The sequence below is a fragment of the Cricetulus griseus genome (genome assembly GCF_003668045.3).
Source record: "Cricetulus griseus strain 17A/GY chromosome 1 unlocalized genomic scaffold, alternate assembly CriGri-PICRH-1.0 chr1_0, whole genome shotgun sequence".
Lineage (NCBI taxonomy): Eukaryota > Metazoa > Chordata > Mammalia > Rodentia > Cricetidae > Cricetulus > Cricetulus griseus.
The window spans coordinates 240568877-240589464 of NW_023276806.1; the positions used below are offsets into that span (position 1 = coordinate 240568877).

General features: G+C 34.2%; 1 protein-coding gene across 4 annotated transcripts in view; it reads left to right on the forward strand.

The window, feature by feature from the left end:
* The window catches only part of Spock3 (SPARC (osteonectin), cwcv and kazal like domains proteoglycan 3), a 377611-nt gene that overhangs the window by 46991 nt on the left and 310032 nt on the right, over positions 1-20588 (forward strand). The gene's annotated exons all lie outside the window — the stretch shown is intronic.

Genomic DNA, 20588 nt, shown 5'->3' on the forward strand with positions numbered 1-20588 from the left:
ATTACCTTTCCAATACCTTTTCCTTAATAATGCATCACTATTTTTTAAACCTGGTTAGACCTGTTTTTCTAACTCACAGAAAAATACCTCTCTAGAAAGTGCAAAGGAATTTTGGAAAGAATTATACCGGTTTACTGTTGCACATAGCAAACTACCTCAAGACTCAGCGGATTAAAACAGAGATCATTTATTACTCTTCAAATATCTGTGGCTTGGCTTGGGGTAGCTGAATGATTTCAAGGTTTTGTAGCTAAAGTCTCTTCATTGAAATTCTGTAGCTGGTTGGAGTCATTTTCTTCACATGCCTTTTACTGTGCAAGAAGCAGCAGGGCATGCTCTAATCATTGCAGTGGCCAAGAAATAAATGATGGATCCCACATAGTCTCATTGACTCTGCTCAGAACTGGAACAGGGTCAGTTCAGCCTCCCTTCTGCTGAACAAATAACAATCACATGGTGGAGAATGAGGTTAAGGAAGGGGTGCTTGTCAATGATGGAGCCATGGAGAAGATAGGAGTACAATGTTGTACAAAGAAATGAAGTAGCTGATATTGCCTCCCAAAAATCGTGAGAACGGAAAGGGGAACTCATTTTGTTAATTATAGGAATCAAACAGTGTTGCATGCACTGCCATTGTTTAATAATTGCAGGGTATTACAGTAGTTGAAATAAAATTAAAACATTGGCCAATGAAAACTTAAAAGGTCCCCTTACCCTGGAAAGATGGGAAACAAATGAAGAGTTTCTCTTTTTCTTTAATTGTCCCTTGTAGCGATATTTAATTTCTTTTTTATAATTTTTTATTTGAATTACAAACAATATTGAATTACATGACAATCCCAGTTCCTTTTTCCCTCCCTCCCTTCCTCCCCTACCACCCCCCTCAACTAAAACCCTACCTATCACATATCCTTTCTTCTAATCTACACCGGAGATCATGAGGGACAGAAAGGTTGAGTCAGGTGTAGATTAGAAGAGTTTCTAAAGATGGCATCACTTTGATCAAATTATCTGGAAAATAGTCTAAAGCAAAGAATCATGGTTCGAAGTCAGTGGATTTTTGCAATAGTCATTCAGATTTTGGCTCTATAGAATGTAAATAGTAAAAACATGTCTGACTTAGGATATGTTTTGAAGACAGAGCAAACAAGAGTTAGTAATTTCTTGAACTAGGAATAAGGGAGTCTTGAAGCATCAGAAATAGATAATCTTTAAATTAGAATACAAAATAATGTGTTTCATTATCACATTTTCATATTGATATTTGTATATTGTTTATATCCATTTCTGTCCTCCACTGATGTCTTTATCCCACTATCTCCAATGTACCTTTATAATACATTTTAAGAAAGGAATTGCCTTTCAAAAATATGGAAAAGATTCATGGAGAAGTATATAGAGAAACACATACATTGGTGGGTGTGATCATGTCAATATTTATATTAGGAATGTGTCAGAAGGCACCCAGCTATTATCCTGGAATATTAAAGAGAACACTTGAACAAACTTGTACATTTGAAAGGTGTCAGTGTACAGTTTGTAATTAAAGATCTTTTTAACTAATGAAAGAATTATGAATAAGTACATGATCTATTTAATAGGAGTAATAAAATTTTAATGGACCTAAATTAAAATTAATGCCAATTATTTGTATATTTCTACCTTCTGATATAATGATTTTTTAATTTACTAACTCCTCAATCATCTAAATATTTATCAAATATATGCTTTTTAAAAATAATTTGTGCTGTCTTATATGACAGTTTGGATTCTAAAAATGCTTGATAATGTCTTTCTGATTTTAGTCTGGCCTTTTTGTATTTACTAGACTGCTGGATTTTGAATGAATAACTTTAGTCATTCAGTGATTATTTTCTCCAGTTTTTAAAAACTATAGTTATAGTTTATATCTATGCTGATAATCTTTAAACTGAAAATGCTGAAATATCCTCCTGATTACTCAATTTGTGTATAAAAGTGGGTCCCTTACAATATAACTCAGAATTTTATTTTTCTTAGCAAAACCCACTTCCACCCACAGGAAATCAGTCTCTATTTCAAATTTCTGTTTATGTTATGATTTTTTCCTCTTAAGTGATGATACTTGATTACTTGATCCTCTCATGCTTGTTTGCCACTATATATATGCTTTTGTTCATGTACACCTATCTCTGTTCTGGCACAACCACCACAGCTTCTGTTCTTGAGAACACTATTCAGTCCATCCTGATGCCAAGTAGATCAGAATTAGAATATTCTCCATCTTTCATTGCAGATGTCTCACTTGGTATTCTGCCCAACCAAAAGAATTTCAAAACAATGATGTGACACTCTGTATTACTCTTTTGTATAATCTGAGCATGTGTTCCCTTCTTCTGGACAGTTTTGATTCAATGTCTTCTAGTCTCAATCCTTTTCTGGGGCTCACACACACTGGGGGCTGTATGCTCTTCCATCTTTGATCTGTTCTTGTTTTGAAATGTGATGTGGTGACCCAATACTTCAAAACTACAATAGTTGAGCAATATATTTTTGTAAAAGGAAATAAATGTGGATAAAAAGGCACAACAAAACAAAAGTAGCATTTAAATAAGTTAAGAATTTTGAAGCAAATAATTAATGAAAATGCAAAATTTTAAATAGTCCGATAAAGTGAGTATTCTGAGCATTGCACAGTATAGTTAGGAATATGTTGAAAGAGAAAATTAATATAAAGTACTTACATGGTTATTTGTATGTACTAAAAAGTCAGTACATCTGTAGTAAGGTCAAAGAAAAACCATTCACCTAAGAAGGCCATCTTCATTCCTATAACTGTCATATGTTACTTTATTTGCAATGAATGGTCATTAATCATTAATAACAATAATTCTATTATTTCTGTGAACTCATACTTTGGGCTTCTACAGCTTTGACCTTCAATATCTGAATTTTTTAAGACACAAATAATCCATGATCTTCACTAATAACATTTAAAATATCACTCCTATAATTTACCAGCTATGAAACAAAGGGCTTTAACAACCATTTCAGCTGTATCTTCTTTTGATTATGGCAGTTCTTTGAAAGGCAGCATGATTCATAATGTGGCCAGTTACAGTGGGATAATTATTTTTTTTTTGCTGTAATAGGAAGTAGATCCAGCAATTCTAGCACTGGGATTCAAACTCAATTATGAAAAATGACAGTTTAATAGTTCCAAGGGAATTTCCTTTTACTGTAACAGACATTATTGAAGTTGTCCATGACTGCTTATGAAGCCTGAGTAAATATGAGCTTGCTATATCATTTTGAATATTCTTGATAATTGTGGTGGTGTTGGGCCCCAAATAGCATGAGTGATGTAACAAGTGGCATGTTCATCCAATGATGGAAAAAGCAGCTCAAATTATATTTAGCACTGAAATGTAGATTTAACATAGGCCATCAGGGCTTAAAATAGAAAGACTCCTTTGAAAATATATATATATATATATATATATATATATATAATATTTATTCATATGTAAATATGAATGTGTGTGTGTGTGTGTGTGTGTGTGTGTGTGTGTGTGTGTGTGTGTGTGTGTGTGTGTGTGTGTAACATGAATTTCAAAAAAACATGGATGCATTCTTTGTTGTTTTTTCCTGTGTAGCTTTGGAGCCTCTCCTGGTACTAGCTCCTGTAGACCAGGAAGATCTCAAACTCACAAAGATCCTCCTGCCTCGGCCTCCCAAGTGTTGGGATTAAAGGAATGTGCCACCAAAGCCCAGCAACATGGAATCACTTTTAGAGCTATCTTATACAGCTCTAAGGACCAACTCTATGATCCTACATTTTTCAGATTCAGGTTTTGCCAAGAAGTCTGTTGGTTTTAGTCTCAGATCTGGACTGAACTTCTCTGTTTTGGTGTGTAGAATCTCTGTATCCATCTTTTTATTGTTGGTTCTGCACCAGAATATACTATTAAATATTTGATATTTCTAGTCATTAGAGGCCCCCACAAATGCCCTCATTTCTCCTCTTCATTCTTGCATGTTTCATCCTGGACTATGAAACACCAGTGATTGTAAACTATTCTATATTATTGGTTAACTCCACTTGCTTTATGGAACTTGACTGACCTTCTCAAGATTGCTGATTGGATTTCAGTTACACTTATAACTAATAGCTTTGCTTATACTTTATTAGTAACACGACTTCAAATTATACACCAATTCTCCATATCTGATTGGTATTATTGTGTTATTGAAGAAATTGAAGAGGACATAAAGTTAGGAGGGGACAATGAAGACAATGGTACAGGAGTGGATGAGAGATATGGATTAAGCATTTATCTAATTATTATATAATTATTATCAGTAAAAACTCAGAAGTCATATATTAGGGTAAGAACCTGATTGATCAGAGAGAAGCAGCCAGTGACCTCCTCTCTCCTTCCTCAATCTAAAAGGGTCAAGTATCATTCTAAGCCCTTCCCTACTACTTCCTTTGTCTCTGTATATGTGTTTGGTCCACAAAAACCTCTATGGCTAATTTTGGTCAGCTAGTAGCTGGTTCCACCATCTGACTCAATGCAAACTTTATTGGTAGTCTCAGAAGTATCAGAGTATGAACAAAATATCCTACAACACATTAAAGTGACTATGGTCATATTTTATTGGATACATATATGAAGTTTTCAAAAGATATAAGTTAACCACAATTGATACATGTACAATACAATTCCTATACCAAAAGCTCAGGGAAAAATAGGAAAAATTGGGCAGAAATATTGTAAGAGATGGTGGACCTTGACATTTACTGTGTAACAGTATCTTCTATTGGAGACAGTGCATTATTATTATTATTATTATTATTATTATTATTATTATTATTATTATTTGTTTTTTGAGACGGGATTTCTCTGCAGCTTTGGAGCCTATCCTGGAACTAGCTCGTGTAGACCATGCTGGTCTCAAACTCACAGAGATCTGCCTGCCTCTGCCTCCTGAGTGCTGGGATTAAAGGTGTGTGCCACCATGGCCCGGCTGGTGACACTGTATCCTGTCTATTTCCTGCTCATGGAAAAAATATCAGAAATGAAGTTGCCTAGGCACAACCTGAAAAAACTGATAATGACCTATTGGTATCTAAACATGGATGAATGAAATTTCAGGAAGGCTTCACTCCTAGATGAAGAGTTACAGGATATAATGACTGTTGAGGACTAGAATTGGTCTTCTTCTGGGACAAGACCCTGGTTATGTTAGCTACTCTCAAAAGCCCTAAATAAATTTGAGCAACACTAAATGAACTTAGTAGATTATGTTAATGAATACATATGTATACATATATGTAACAATAATTATTAAAGAGCAGAAGGTCACGAATTTGAAGAGGAACAGGGTAGGCACACAAAGAATTGGAGGGAGGGAAAATAATTTGTGTATGTAAATAAATTAAAAGAACTGGGAAGAATTAAGTGACAAGTATTAATAACAGCATAGTGTCATATAGTGTCTTTATTTGAAATGGCTGCAAATGGGAGTTTTTATACAAAAATCCTCAACAGTGTTTTGGCCTTGTCTCTTAAACTCACTATCAAAATCAGTAACAAAACATGTAGCCTGATTTTGAAAATCAGAAAAATCTTCAAACATATTGTCAGATAGTAATAATTTACTTTACATTTATGTATCCAATAAATGTTAATGGACTTGGATCCTGCTGTTTCTCCTATGTGGATGAAATGCAGGCTTTTCCCACTTTTTGTGTCATGCAAATGTCATCATCCTACTTCTGTTTTCTGAACCCCTCAGGCTTTTGTGGCTCTTTGAATCCCAGCATACCTCTCTCTCAGTGATGCTCACACTATATTATCATCAATAATTTGCATCATTTTCTTCCTTTCTTTGTCAATCTTTCTCAATGAACCATGAGAATTCAAAGTCAGAAATCCATATGGTCTGAGTTCTGCGCACCCTGAAAATCAAGGATAACACTGTTGGTCATTAAAGATAGTGATCGAGATTTTTTAAATGGGAAGAAGCTTAAGCTAGGAAGAGAATGGTAATAGGGATGGATTAGGAAACTCCTCATAATATAGTAGATTTTTTTATCACAGTAACAACTTTTAGCAAGTCATGGGAATTATCCAGTAGCTCAATCTAATAAACATCATTTAGATTCAGAGCACAGGTCTGGAGTTGAGGACAGAAAATAAACATTTTACAAAGAGTTAGAAATATAGGATGAAATTATAAAGAAGAAAAGTGAAAAAATGTTAATGGACTTATAATATGTGTGGAAATATTGTACAAGCATTTACATATATATCATAAATTACAATAGAAAGGATTCAACCCCCTGCAATAAAATGTAATTAAAAGCAGAAATATAAATATTACCATTGTGTTACAACTTCAGATAGAGTACCACTTGTGCTGCGACAAGTAAAGTGCTTGTGGGCATCCATTCACATCTATTTTGAAGAAGGAATGCCATATGTTATAAAAATGTAACTCAAGGCAAATGAAAAATAGACACAGAATACTCATCTGGCTTGCAAAAAAGTACTGTTAATGAGCGATTGAGATTTTTTTAAAAGGACAATTGATTTGCATATGTCTCTATTCATTCCTGGTCTAATTAACGTAAAGAATAAGAAAAGAGAAATAATAGACAAAGATCTTTTTTCTTGTACTCTATTAGATTTCTCAATTTTATACATGAAAAATATTTAAAATAATTTCCTCTTAAATTAGTATGAGACCTGAAATCTTACAAAATCCCCTGAAGCACTTTGTGAACTGCCAGTCTTTATGAAATAAATGCCTGAACATTTGGTCTACATATGTGCTTGCATGATGTGTGGACACACACACACACATACACACACACACACACACAGTTTTGTGTGCTTTGATTATTGGATTTCATTGTAGAAGTTCTCTGTGAGGAAAAATTATCACAGTAAAACTGCTAGAGTCTACAAACACAAACAAAAATGTGGATTACTAGACACCCGCATAATATGGGTACCTGTCGAAGCATATAGTACTTAAAGATACGAGGAAGAAAGAAACAAATGAGGAAATCAACCTTAAAAGGAACTGATAAAAGAGAAATATAGTTAAACAAGGTCTATGAGACTTCTCTCAGCCAAAAGGGCATGCTGCTTATGATTTACACATTTTTACTAAGAAGAAATAGTGTAGCTCAAATTGGTGATAAGATGCAGCTTACTAAACATAGCAGCAGCATAATCATTCATTCTCAAAGCATTGCATGCTGTCCACAATGCTTTCCACTATACTTTCTACAATTGTCAGTATAGTAGGATTGCTTACCCCAAAACAATGACACACAATTGATAAACCTACTTGATATGTTACCGTGGGTATGATTTATTAGATAATAGTTTTTTTCTTTGTTGTGTGATCTTCATTTGTGTATATGGGCTGTTGTTGCATGTGGAAATTTACTTTCTATTGTACTTTTGATATTATAACTACAACCTCTCACTCTTCTTCCTCATTCTGCCTCCAAAATCTCCCATATACCCACTCTCTATTCTCCTTCAAATTGATGATATCTTTTTTCACTCATTGTTATTACATGCATATCTGTGAAAGTATATGTACATAAATTCCTAATATAACCTGTTCAGTCCCTAAACTGATGAACATATGTGTGTTATAAGGGCTATCCATTTGGCACTGGAGAGCCAATTGTTGTGCTCTTCCCTGGAAAAGGCAACTTCTTTTTTCAGTTTTTTTTCAGTTACCTGGAGTTCTTCATGTAGTGTTGAGGCCTAATGGACTTTTCTCTATCCATTTTTCATGCCCACTATTGCTACACTTGTTCAGCTCATATTTGGGCAACCATATTGATAGCACTTCACTTATGTTTTAGTGTAGGTGTCTGTGTCTGTGTGTGTGCACACACATGTGTATGCAAGTGTGTGGAGATCAGAGAATAGCATCACTGTCTTACTCTACCATTCTACCACTTTAGTTTTTTAGATAGGCCTCACAAAGATCCCAGACTTAATCTCTGTGACTAGACTTTCCAGCCAATAAGTCAAGATCTTTCTGTCTTGATTCCTTGGTTCTTTGAGCATAGCAGCACTAGATTACGGGAACATGGCACTGTGCTCAGATTTCTTTGTGGGTCCGCATATTTGCCTGGTGGGCACTTTTCTGATTGAATTTTCTTCCCAGATCTCTACTATATATTCTTATGGTATGACCATTTTCCACAGCTTTCATCATTGACATAATTCCCCTTATTAATACCAAGCTATATTTATTTCATTTTTAAAATAAATTTTAGATTTAACTACATTTCTTAGAAAATAAATTCTCAGATCTTATGATCATAATATAAATTAACTTATCTGAGTATTTGGAGAAATTGACTTCAAATTTCCTACATGTTTCCAAAGCAAATGAAATCTACATGTGATAAAAAATATAAAGAAGGGATAATCTTTAGAATTCCCATTTCATCATGTTGAGAAGCCTGTGGTCCCATTATAAATACATTGATTTTTCAGGAAATGAGTGTCTCATGATTGTGTTAGAGATGTAATAGGTGATTTTCCACTTCTTGTGAACTACAATATCATCTCTGTCAGAAGAAAGACAGATATTAAATGAAAAATGTCCTTAACAATTTCTATACAAAGGGACTATGATTGCAAATTGTGAATAGACTTGTGGTAGTGAATAGCATGGCTTGTCCCCTGCCCCCTGTGTGGTCAATCTGTAGCTGTCTCTCTGAACTGACTTCCGGATAATCTCCAGACTGCCCAGAACAGATTTCCCTGCTGGGAAACTCATCATAGACACCTGACTTCATCTGGATTTCCCATTAGCTTCCTCTGTTCCCTATTTTGTAGAACCTAGATAAATTCTCCTCCCTCACTATCTTCCTAACTCTAAATTAAATCTTTAGTTACCTTTCAAGATCCAATTCTTGTCTATTGATTTTCTAGCTATCTAGAGAAGAATCGGCCTCCTTTTCTTTTCCTTTCTTTTCTTAATTTACTTTGAACAGTTTCTGTAGCTCTCTATTTATTCTTCATATCATAGAAAAGTCGACTGGCTCGTAGAAGAGATGATAGACAGCACCAACCTGGCTTAGTGGTAAGGAAACAGAATTTGGGGGTTTGGATGAAAAAGTTAGATATAACCAAAATGCAAAATTATTAAATTTCACTACCATCTTAGGTTCTCAGGGTGTGCTTTTGAACATTCTGTCCCTCTTCTTCATATTCATGTATCTCCCTGTGTGTGTATTGAACACACACCTGCATGCACATATGTGCAAATACACATACCCATTCTCTTTTTTGCTTGCTGCTGAATAGAACATACTGGCTACAGTCCCAGTTGTATCCTTTCTTTGTTTCTCATTTATTTGCAGGAATATATAGATTACAAAGGTTGCAGTGATGCCAGGCATCGTATCAGTTGACTTCTGGGTTTTTCAACTCAGGTCTTCGTGCTTGAATGTAAGCAATTTTACCAACAATACCATAACTACAGTCAGTACATGAGATGTTTTAATGTCCACACAGGTGATCTAACAGAAGTATTTGGGACACTGAGTGCCTCATTTATGGGTTCATCTGATTCTGAGATAGCTTAAATAATTATTTGGAAGTTTCTCTCTTCTGTTGTTTTAAAGTTTTTTCCCCATTCTTTTTTGCTGTACCCCATTCAATTTTCCTTTGAAGTTATGAAGCAGTGTTCCACTAAAGGGTTGTTGAAAGTACAGAGGAATCACAGGTAAATATTCAGACTTTCCAGAAATCAAGATTTTGATTAATTAGGAAATCATGAGATTATTGAAACACCTGCATTACAGAAGTGGCCAGCCTTCAGATTAGAATTTGCTTAATGTTGATATTTTTATAATACTATCAACACATACTACTATACTGTTTGTAGTTTCATGAAAAGAGACAATAGGATAGTTTCCCTGAGTGTAGTTGTCTGTTGTATGTGCTTACTGGTACATATTTGTGTGTATAGATATAGGTCTAAAACTAAATCTATTTTGATATGTTAAGCACAGTCTTTTAAATTACTTGAGAGTAGTGGAACAAATTTTTCTGTCTATATTTGATTTCTTTACTGAATTGTTCAAATCAAATCAAATGATCTTACAGTTATTAGATTTAATTTAATTCTATTATAATTTCTCCCTAGTAGAAAGCAGAGTTTCATGTTTCTTGACCTGAATTTCTGTACAGTGGGATTTAATTATTTTTATTTGGCACTTTCTTCTTCATAGTAGTGGGAAATGCAATGCTTTCAAATTTGATGATTTATGGCAAATTTGCAGAAGTGTCTTAACCAGCAGATGAGGAATGACTTCAGGTAGTGGTGTGGAATAGCACATCCAGTACAGAAATAAGCCCTGATTCCAAACCTCATCTCTTATTTAATAACTGATAATCATAGGTGGTGGATGAGCATATTAAAACTCACCAAGTTTCCTCAACAGCAAGATTTTTATCTCTTGAAATATCCATCCACCCTAACCATATATTTAAAATTTTCATGTTTCATCACAGTGAATATTTGTGAACTGTTTTGGAAAATGCATGTATATATTGTATTGTTTAATTTTGAGACAGGGTACAGACCAGGCTGGCCTTGAATACATGACAGACCTCTTGCCTAAGCATCCTAAACCTGGAAATTAAAATTTTAAGACAACACACTTGGCTTAATCCTTTACAGTAATTTCAATAAGATAACTTTGCCAGTTTGTAATGAGGAAATGTAGGAATATCAAGAAGTATGAATATAAGGAAAGACAAGAGCATGTCAATATATTTATGACTTAATATATTCATGTCTTAATATATTTAAAGGTGATCCAATAAAAATAAAAATAAACAACATTGAATATATGAGGGCATTTCAGTCAGGGATGTCCATAAATTCATATAAATAATATATTAACTGGGATGACCCACATGGTGAAGGAAACATACAGCATGTTTGCTCTCATATGCAGATCATAGGTTTTAATTCTTATATATGTGTATATATGTATGTTGTTGTGGGCATAGGGTATCATGCTAGTAAAGTATCCAGGAGAAAATAAAAAGAGATGTCTACAGAGGAGGGGAGGGCACTAGGACATATGTGACAGGAGCAGAATGGTGGCTACTCAGGGTAGACAGCAACAGAGAAGTCAGAGGGATGAGGCAGAAGGGAGGATAGGAGAATCAACAAAATAATTGTGTTTTGATACTCCATAAAGAAAGTTAATATTCTGTATTTTTATTTAAAAATACCAAAATAAAAAATACATTGGAACTTAATTTCTTTGTACATTTTTTTATTTCAAAAACATTTAGGATATGAGGGTCCTTTATAATTCATTGTAATTGCAATTCATTATGAAAAAGAGCTGTTTCTTGTGATAGAAATCTATGAAATACTTGGAATTGTTTTTTTTTTTTTTTTTCCTATGAAATACTGTTATCAACAACAACAACGAAAGACCTCTGGGTATTTAAACCCCCCTCCTTTTAGAATCCCATGCATACATTTTTAACACTTTTCAAAGGGAATATGTAAACTGTGATTCTCCCTCTGAGCAGTGAAATTAATGATTAGCGGACTGCATTTCAACAGACCATTTACCTTCCATTGTCATAAATATTAGCTGTCTGACAAGACCCGATTAACAAGTCCCCAGGAGACTAATTGCTGAAAAGCCTTATGATGCTTTTACAGTCAGAGTCATAAAAATGTAAAAAAGCCTGTAGAAAAAGAGAGAGCAGGTGAACTCCTTAAAGCCAGGCAAAGAACTCACCTTTTCTTGCTCTTGAGAGCCAGGGTGGTAGCAGCACTAAGTTTACCTCTTAGTGTTATATAAAGAAGGATAGTTGTAGGCTGTCAAACCCTTCAGGGAGTAAGAGAAAATGCTAGAGCCTTGCTTTTAATCAAGGGCACCTAGTCTATTGGATTTTATGAAACAGTTACATTTCTGCATTGGAGAAAACAGCAATAATTAACTTCTACTTTTAAGGAATATTTCTTCCAAGTTATTCCACTTCTGGCAGAGTAATAGTAAGCTGTACATTGTCTCTTGTTCTCTAGAATATTAAGGAAAGTAGCAATTTTGGATTTGAGAAAAATACAAATTTATAGTGTCAATTATTTTCCATTACTTGTTTCTCCATAGAGACCATTGGATGAGAGTTCAGCATTTCCTTTTGTTGACTATGGTGAATAGTTATTCATTCTCTCTCTTTGAATTCATTTCCTTCCCATTGAGATTTATTGGAACCGTGTAAAATTTTATAAGACAGTTTCCGTAATTTGACATTTTTACTCTTTTTAATGTCCTTAGTTATGCTAATATGCCAGTTATTGGGTGAAAATCTTACTTCTTTACCCCAGCTTGTTCTCTCAGGGTGATGCAATCCATGCCTGCAAAATGTGCTTGAACTTATTTAGTTGCTGTTTATTTGAGACAGGGTTGCACTGTGAGGTTATGACTGGCATAATGCCAGTCATGAATAGTATGGACTTGAACCTGTGAGTCTATGGCCACCATATATGTTTGTTCATTGCATTTCCAGAATTTCTGAAAATGTACTACTACATGACTTTTCAGAACTTGTCATTCTACAATATCTTTCACAATATGGAATTATATTCTACAGACCACCCTTTAGTATAATTTTACTGTATATATTTATATGTGTGTAAATGTACATGCACATATATTCTAAAATTGTATATATTAGCATGAGTATTTTTTAAACTAACTACATTGCAATTTAAAATGCAATATGTAGGAAAAAAGTCTAGTTACTACTACTCAATAATATAAAAGTAAATAAATGAAGTTGGATTAGAATTACATTATTATGAAAATAATTTACCATTTTACATTCGCAATTGGTATTGTAGTAGTAGTTTTGTTTAAAGAACACTGAATAGTTGTTATATTTCTCAGTTTAATATTTTGAGTTAAACGAACCAACAGGTTTTATCTAAATATTAGAATTTTTAGTTTAAACTCTAAAGCTCAATTGTTCAAGGGATATGTGGTATTTGTTTTTCTTTTTGAACACATAGATACTTGTAAGTAAACTACAAGATTATTATCTTATCCTATTCTCATCTGAAGGCTACTTCTTTTAATATTTGAAGTTTAATCCTTTCCTGGATCAACTCAAGTCATAAATGGTTGGTAGTGTAGATTATGGGTTAATTTCTTGATTAATGAAGTATAGCATAAAGGCACGAACTGCTGTGATGGCATTTTTCCTAGAGATAACATACTAAAGATCTAATACAACTTGTATTTTGCTGATAAATGAATTGTGGAGCACTATACTACCCCAACAATGGACTTAATTTATAAGCAGCAAATTCCATTTAACTAATACATACTTTTATATATCATAGCAAATAAAATACTAATAAATTTATTGGATGTGTTAGGATAATTCAATTAAGTGGATTTAGTACTTTGTGAAATATTGAAGCAGCACAATATTTACATTTCTTTTAAAAATATAAATGATGAACAAGGATAATAATAAACTCTTACTTATACTACAGGAAACATTTATAGATTATAACCCTTCCCAGTTTTATTTTCCATAATACTTTTGCATTTTCTTCTCCAAGGCAGTTGTGTGAACTTTAAATATATTTATATTTGATTTTAAAAGTCATTTTCACATTTAAAAACTCATGTGGTAAACAAGAGCCAGCTTTTGTTTAATATTTGCCATGTGTGACAGGCAGAGATTTAACTGAAGATAGAGATTCATCTAGCCTCAGTGCTCCTTGTAACTTCTTCCTCTTACAAGAAATGTGTTAGGTAAGAACATAATCCTAAAAGCACTGTGTGTTTCTTTACAAATGAAGGATGCTATGTGCAGTGCTGTCTACAATATATTACATCTTTGAAATAGGGCTCAAGTTTTCATTGTTTGTTATTTTTTTATGGGTATGTATGGAGGCAAGAGGATGCCATTAGGAGTCTCCTTAAAAGGCTTTCCACTGTCTTTACTGTGGTTAGGTCTTTTACTGAACTAGTGCTGCCCTTTTCAACCAATCTAACCAGCCAGCTGAACCTAATGAAATCAGAAAAGCTACCTCATAAACTCAGAGGGGCTGCCAGGATTCCTCTGCTTTTATGTAGATGCTAGGGATCCAAAATCCAGTCTCAACATTTGGGTTGAGTTATCTCACCAGCCTCTACTGAACTATTTTCATGTTAATTTTGTTTATGGGTATTTTTCTCTGCCTGTTTATGGATGTACCAAGTGTATTGGGTGTCCATGGAGACCACATGAATGAGAACAGAAGATTACATAGTGTCCCCATGACTGGAGTTACAGGCATTATGAACTGTCTTGTGGGTATTGGGAATTGAACCCAGATCCTCTGGAGTAGTGGGTCTCACCTTCCTAATGCTGCACCCCTTTAATATGGTTCCTCATGTTGTGGTGACCGCCAGCCATAAAATTGTATCCTTACTACTTCATAACTGTAATTTTGCTACTGTTATGAATTATAATATAAATATATGAGATGCAGAATATCTGATATGAGAGCCAAAGGTTGAGCAATTCTGCTCTAGATAACAGAGCAACTCCAGGTTTTTAACCATGTAGCCATCTCTCCAGTCCCAGCAGACCCTAATTTTTATTTTTGATGAAGGGAACTTTTGTCTGTCTGTCTCTGTCTTTCAATCTTTGTCTCTCTCTTTCATTCCTTCTTTCCCTTTTGAATCATGTTGTTATATATCTCAAGCTATCTTTGAAAGCACTGTATATCTGAGAATAACCTTGAATTCTCAAACCTCACTTTGTCACCTCCCCAGTGCTTGGATTACAGGAGTTTACCACACCAGCTTCCCCAATTTCTGCTTCTGGTAATTCACCACATAGTGTTAGTGAGCTCTGTCCTGGGAAGGACAATTGGAAATCTAGTGCTCAAGGAACTAATGGAGTATGTATTAGGATTGCTTTAAGTAGTGCCTGCTGTAAGGGAAATTTTCTTTCCTTCTCACAAAAGTCTAGATTCAAGGGTAATTTTTAAAAGAAAGAAAAAAAAACAAGTAATAGAAAACATAGAAATTTGAATTATAAAGTTTACATGTTATGAGAGCCCTTTGAGAATAAGACCCAGATGAAGCAGTCAAACCTGTGTTCTTGATGCTGGGTGTGATTTCAAAATTTAGATCAGCTGAGAAACTTTTGGTTAGACTAAGGATGTTAGTGGCAACTGGCAGTTGCGGGTGATTAGCAAGCATGCGTTTTCGGTATTCCTCCTTCTTCAACAAACATGTATTTGCACTTAGGGATGTCCCTTCCTTTCAAGATATAAGGAGGATGGTCTTTAATGAGCATGACACAGTTAGAGAAACTGCAGGAGGAAAAATGTGGTGGGCCTCCCTAATTCTGTTTTCTCAAATGTCAGTGTGACGTATTTCCTTAAATTAGTATGTCCTGATCTCTATCACAAATGTCAATTATTATAGTAATTGTCTTCATATTACATTCTAAGAACAATAAGCAGTTTTTCCAGTGTTCTTTACAGCGATGTTAGATTTTCATTATGCTTTTAGGTGGATAATTCAAGTGTTGATTAGTTTAGACATTTACCCTGGTTCCAGAGGAGTCATGCATAGCACAGGTTGATGGCTTAATCCTTGTTGCTGATGGGTCCCAGATTTTAGTAACAAATTGCATCACTGTCTACCTGTTACTATTTATGTTCAACTAAATCACTGCCTCAAATTTTTCATCTTTAATCAAATACATACAGGCTTCTTTCTTGTTAACTTGTTCATTCTTACATCAGTTGTGTGGTGAAGTCCATTTCACCTTTATTCAATGCACCCTAGGGAAAACACAAACAACCAATATAACAGAGGTCTTCTGATCTGCCGTCTTAATTATGTTTCTTTAAATGTCTTAAATGATTGCTAACATAAATACTTGAAATGTAAATTGAATTTCAAAAATTAAACAATATGTATACTTATGATTATCTATCCTGTTTCTCCAACACCATGGCAAGGAAATGATGTTTATTTAAATTATTAAAACTATAATATTCCTGAACTTTGACTCATAAATATTACACATCACATTCTGAAAGAAAGTCACCCAAGGGTTGGTTCTACATCTCAGAAATCCTCCAAGGCTATTTACTCAGATCAAGATGACAAAGAGAGTGGTCCCCTGAGTATACTAACAAACTATGACCAAACTGCACTGTACAGAGAATGACAACAAGGTGTGAGATACATTGCTATTGACAAGCTCGTGACAGCAATTTGCTTTCCTTAAAAATGGGAAAGTAAATTCACATTCATTGCCATGCTTGATATGTTAACATCCTTTTCAATTACTAGAAAACTATTTATAAGCAATAGTGTTTAAAGCCATCAAGGATCTTTCTTGGAGGTGATGGCATTGTGGAATCTCATGACCAAAGAATATAGTGAATGCCTACCTACACACTTATTTATACTCATATATGCACATGTGTATGCTTACATTAACATATTTAAAATCACCTCATGGTATTATAGAAGTATATATGGTGAGCCTTTCATTTGTGTTTTCTTTTACCAATCACATTGTAGTTTTTATATAATTGTTTGGCACTAGGATACAAGCCACACAATTTTAGCTCTAGCCATCTTTTGTTTTCTTTAATGACAAAGAACAAATTATATTTGGTAAGCTAAAACAGTAATTTTACACTTTGGCCCATATTGCTGTATTTATATTTCTCTAAATCAGTAACATATTTACTAATATGATTTAAAAGTTTTGGTAACATTACATAAAATGTTTTACAATGTTGTTGTTAAGGCTGGAGACATGTTGTGTATACCTACTATGCTAAGGCCCCATGTTTCATCATTCATGCTGAGAGACAAACTAAAATAAAGGAATCAAAACCCTCAACACTATTAAATGTATTTTTACTATGGAACATTAAAATTTCATTATCTAAAAGAGTTTATTAAGGGTCCAGGACCTGGGATACAACATGGTATATTTACCATATAATATCAGATGGTCTCCAGCTTGCCCTGCATCAGTCCACTGGGTAATTAAAAATACAGAGATTTTGACATGAATTTTGTTATGGAAGTCTGTTTTAAAATTTACGGACATTTTCATTGGATACATATGATGTGAACCAAATTTGTTGCTGTAAATTGCTTTGTACTTGCCAGTGCTTCATATTTGAATTTCCATCCTTCTCTGTTTAACAAGACATGAGACTTTGAACAGGTCCCATCTTAAGAAGCCAGCTTAAAAACATTTGCATGGAAAGTTTTTAATTACCACAGAACACATAACTGAGCTTTATTGTTTTTGGATTCCCACTTTTATCCTTCTACTACTTTTGGATTGATAACCTATTTAAAAAACTAGCACACCAGAACGTTGAAAAGGAACAGAATTTGAAGGAATACTTTTAATAGTGATATTGTCTGTCCCTCTTGCTCCACCTAAAATAATGAAGTGTCACATTCATGACTATATTTCCCAACATTGACAACAAAAGTCATTTCTACTCTTGTAATATTTATGAAAATTACAGAAGAGTGTCAATGAGAACTTTGAGGAGAAAACCCATTAAGAGAAAATTGTAGCATTGATTCATCATCCTTTCTTAAATCTTTCCCTGAATAATCTCAACTATTTGGATTAGTTATGTCTGTGCTTCAATTTTCACCTTGTTAGATGTATTGATTTACACTGGAACCTAGGATACCTCAAGTGAAAAGTGTGTCTAGATTTGGGGTTCTATTCACCAATCTTCTGTATCTCATGTAAAAAGTATATTAAGACTTCTGAGTCTTAATATAACTTTAAAATAGTAGGTGCATGTCAATATTTTTAAACAACTTTTAAACTATTTGCAGCTAGACCACAGAATTTCATCTTATGAGAGCAACAGGCATGCACAGGATGATGTTTTTTTTAACAGATAGTTGTAGGAATAAAATAATTTTAAAGCAAAATATTAGTTTAAGTGAACCTTTATTTCTCTTACATCATTGTAAATTTCAAACGCAAAAAAATGCAAGTGACATTGGAAAAGCATAGTGTCCTGGTCTCTACTATGTGAGATACCAATAGCTTCCAACAAGGCTTCAAGTGACTGCAATCAGATATCAAAATTGCCTTACTGCATGGTGTACATTTCTCTTATAATATGTACTAAATGTCCTAAAAGATAGGACATTTTGCAAACCTATCTTCAACACTTGAAACATTTTACTTTTTCTCATAAAAATTCCACGGGGATGATCGATCACAGAAATTTTAAGTTTTATTTCCATTATTATTGAATTACAAATAAGTAAGAGTAGGGACAGTTTTTGAGTTGATCTCAACAGAACTGTTGTAGACATGAAGATTGAACAAACTTTTATTTGTGTCACTTCCCTTCAAATGATTTATCTCTTCTGCTCATCTTTTAAAATCAGTGACAGAAGCAAAGGAGCTTACAATGCAAATAATTGTTAAGAATATTAGATAGATACTGTTTCCTTTCCCTGTACTCTGTCAGGGTGGAAAACAAACTTTAGTTTCTTGTTTTTGCTGCATATTCATTTTAAGCTATGGTGTCCTCTAGAGCTTCTTTTCGATCACGGGCTTCAACATTGATCCTAAGCTAGCAACATTCCTTGACTGAACGACTCATTATTGTCGTGAGATTTACAGTTGAGAATGGAGAAAAAAAGTACATATTATAATATGTATATAATGTAGATAATATATATGAATAGTGAGTAAATATGTATGCTTACATGTGTGAGAGAAAGGGAGTAATGGAGAGAGGTAAGGAAAACAGAATCAGGCAAAGGGAAGAAAAGTGGGAAATAAAGGAGGAAAGGGAATAGAAAAGAACAAGAGTCATCAACTTGGTTACATATAGATGAATTCTTAGAAAGAATTACTATTAATGCATTTAATATAATATATGGCATTATAATGGAAACCAATTTTCTTGTGAATCCAAAGAAGGCATCCAATACAATAATTTATGAGATCTGGTTTTGTTTTGTTTCTTTTTTGTTGTTTGTTTATTGGTTTTTGGTTCTGTAACTGAAGTGTAACAGTTGTGGAACTCACTCTGTACTACAGGCTCCAAGATAGCCTATAACTCACAGAGATTCACCTGTTGCTTCCTCCCAAGTGCGAGGATTAAAGGTGTGTCCCACCACTGCCTGTGATATCATTTTCTATATGTTTTTTAGATTGAAAAAACAGCTTGTGAGGTTCATGCTAGAAAATTATAAATAAAATAGGTGTGAAGAAAATATGCAGAGAAAGGAAAGGTTAGAACTATCAATACAACTACACAGTTTTCCTTGAAGATAACTGATTAGGTAATTAGCACTGTGTTCTTGGTTGGTCCTACGGAGATAACCTTCACGTTTGTGTGCACTTTCTCCCCTTATGTCAGTTTGGAGTTGGTCACTGTCATTGAATATTGTTACCTTTCATATACATATTTTCAGTTAATAACTTTAAAAATGAAAGCATGGCTTTGTGTTTTGATCCTAAGTACCATTCCAGTGCTGTTGTTGCACTGCCAGAGAGCTCAAAAACATGTTAAGATAACATCAGTGAACAGTTAAGAATCCAGGCAATAGTGGAGATGAAGTCTGAACTGGCCTTCCTCTGTAATCAAATTGAAGTCTACCTTAACTGTCATCATAGAACCTTCATCCAGTAACTGATGGAAGCAGAGGCAGAGAAACACAGCTAAGCACTGGACTGTGCTCCTGGAGTTCAATTGTAGAGAGGGAGGAGCAATAGTATGAGCAAAGAGGTCAAGACCATGGTGGCAGAACCCACAGAAACAGCTAACCTGAGCTAGTGGGAGCTCACTGACTCTGGACTGACAGCTGGGGAACTTGCATAAGACTGACCTAGGTCCTCTGAATATGGGTGATAGTTGGGTGGCTTGGGCACTTTGTGAGCCACTAGCAATGGAACCAGTATTTGTCCCCAGTGCATGAACTGGCTTTTTGGGGGGATACCTTACTCAGCCTAGATATAGGGGGAGGACTTTGGTGCCCCCCACATGATGTGATAGAATTTGTTGATTCCCCTTGGGAGGCCTCACCCTTTCTGAGGAGTGGATGGGGGGTAATGTGGGGAGATGGTGGGAGGAGCAGAGGACAGGAGAGAGAGGGAACTTGGGTTGGTATGTAAAATAAGATTGTTTTAAAAATAACAAAGTACAATAATAATAATAATAATAATAATAATAATAATAATAATAATGAGAACATTGGTCAATTTGACTATACAAAGTTGAAAAATAATATTAATTGCACTGACTCTGAACATTTACTTTGATATTGCTTAACACTAAAAGTTCTATGACAATAAAATAATGCTCCAGTGTCTTTATTACACAAAACAATGCTACCACCTGCATGATACTTCTAAGTAATAGAAATGTGTCTCTTATGATTGAGGATTTACATTTAAACTTTAACTATACTGAGTTTATATATCATTGGTTATTTTTTCTCTCTTTTTATTATTATTAATTCAAGTTAGGGAACAGGCTTGTTTCAC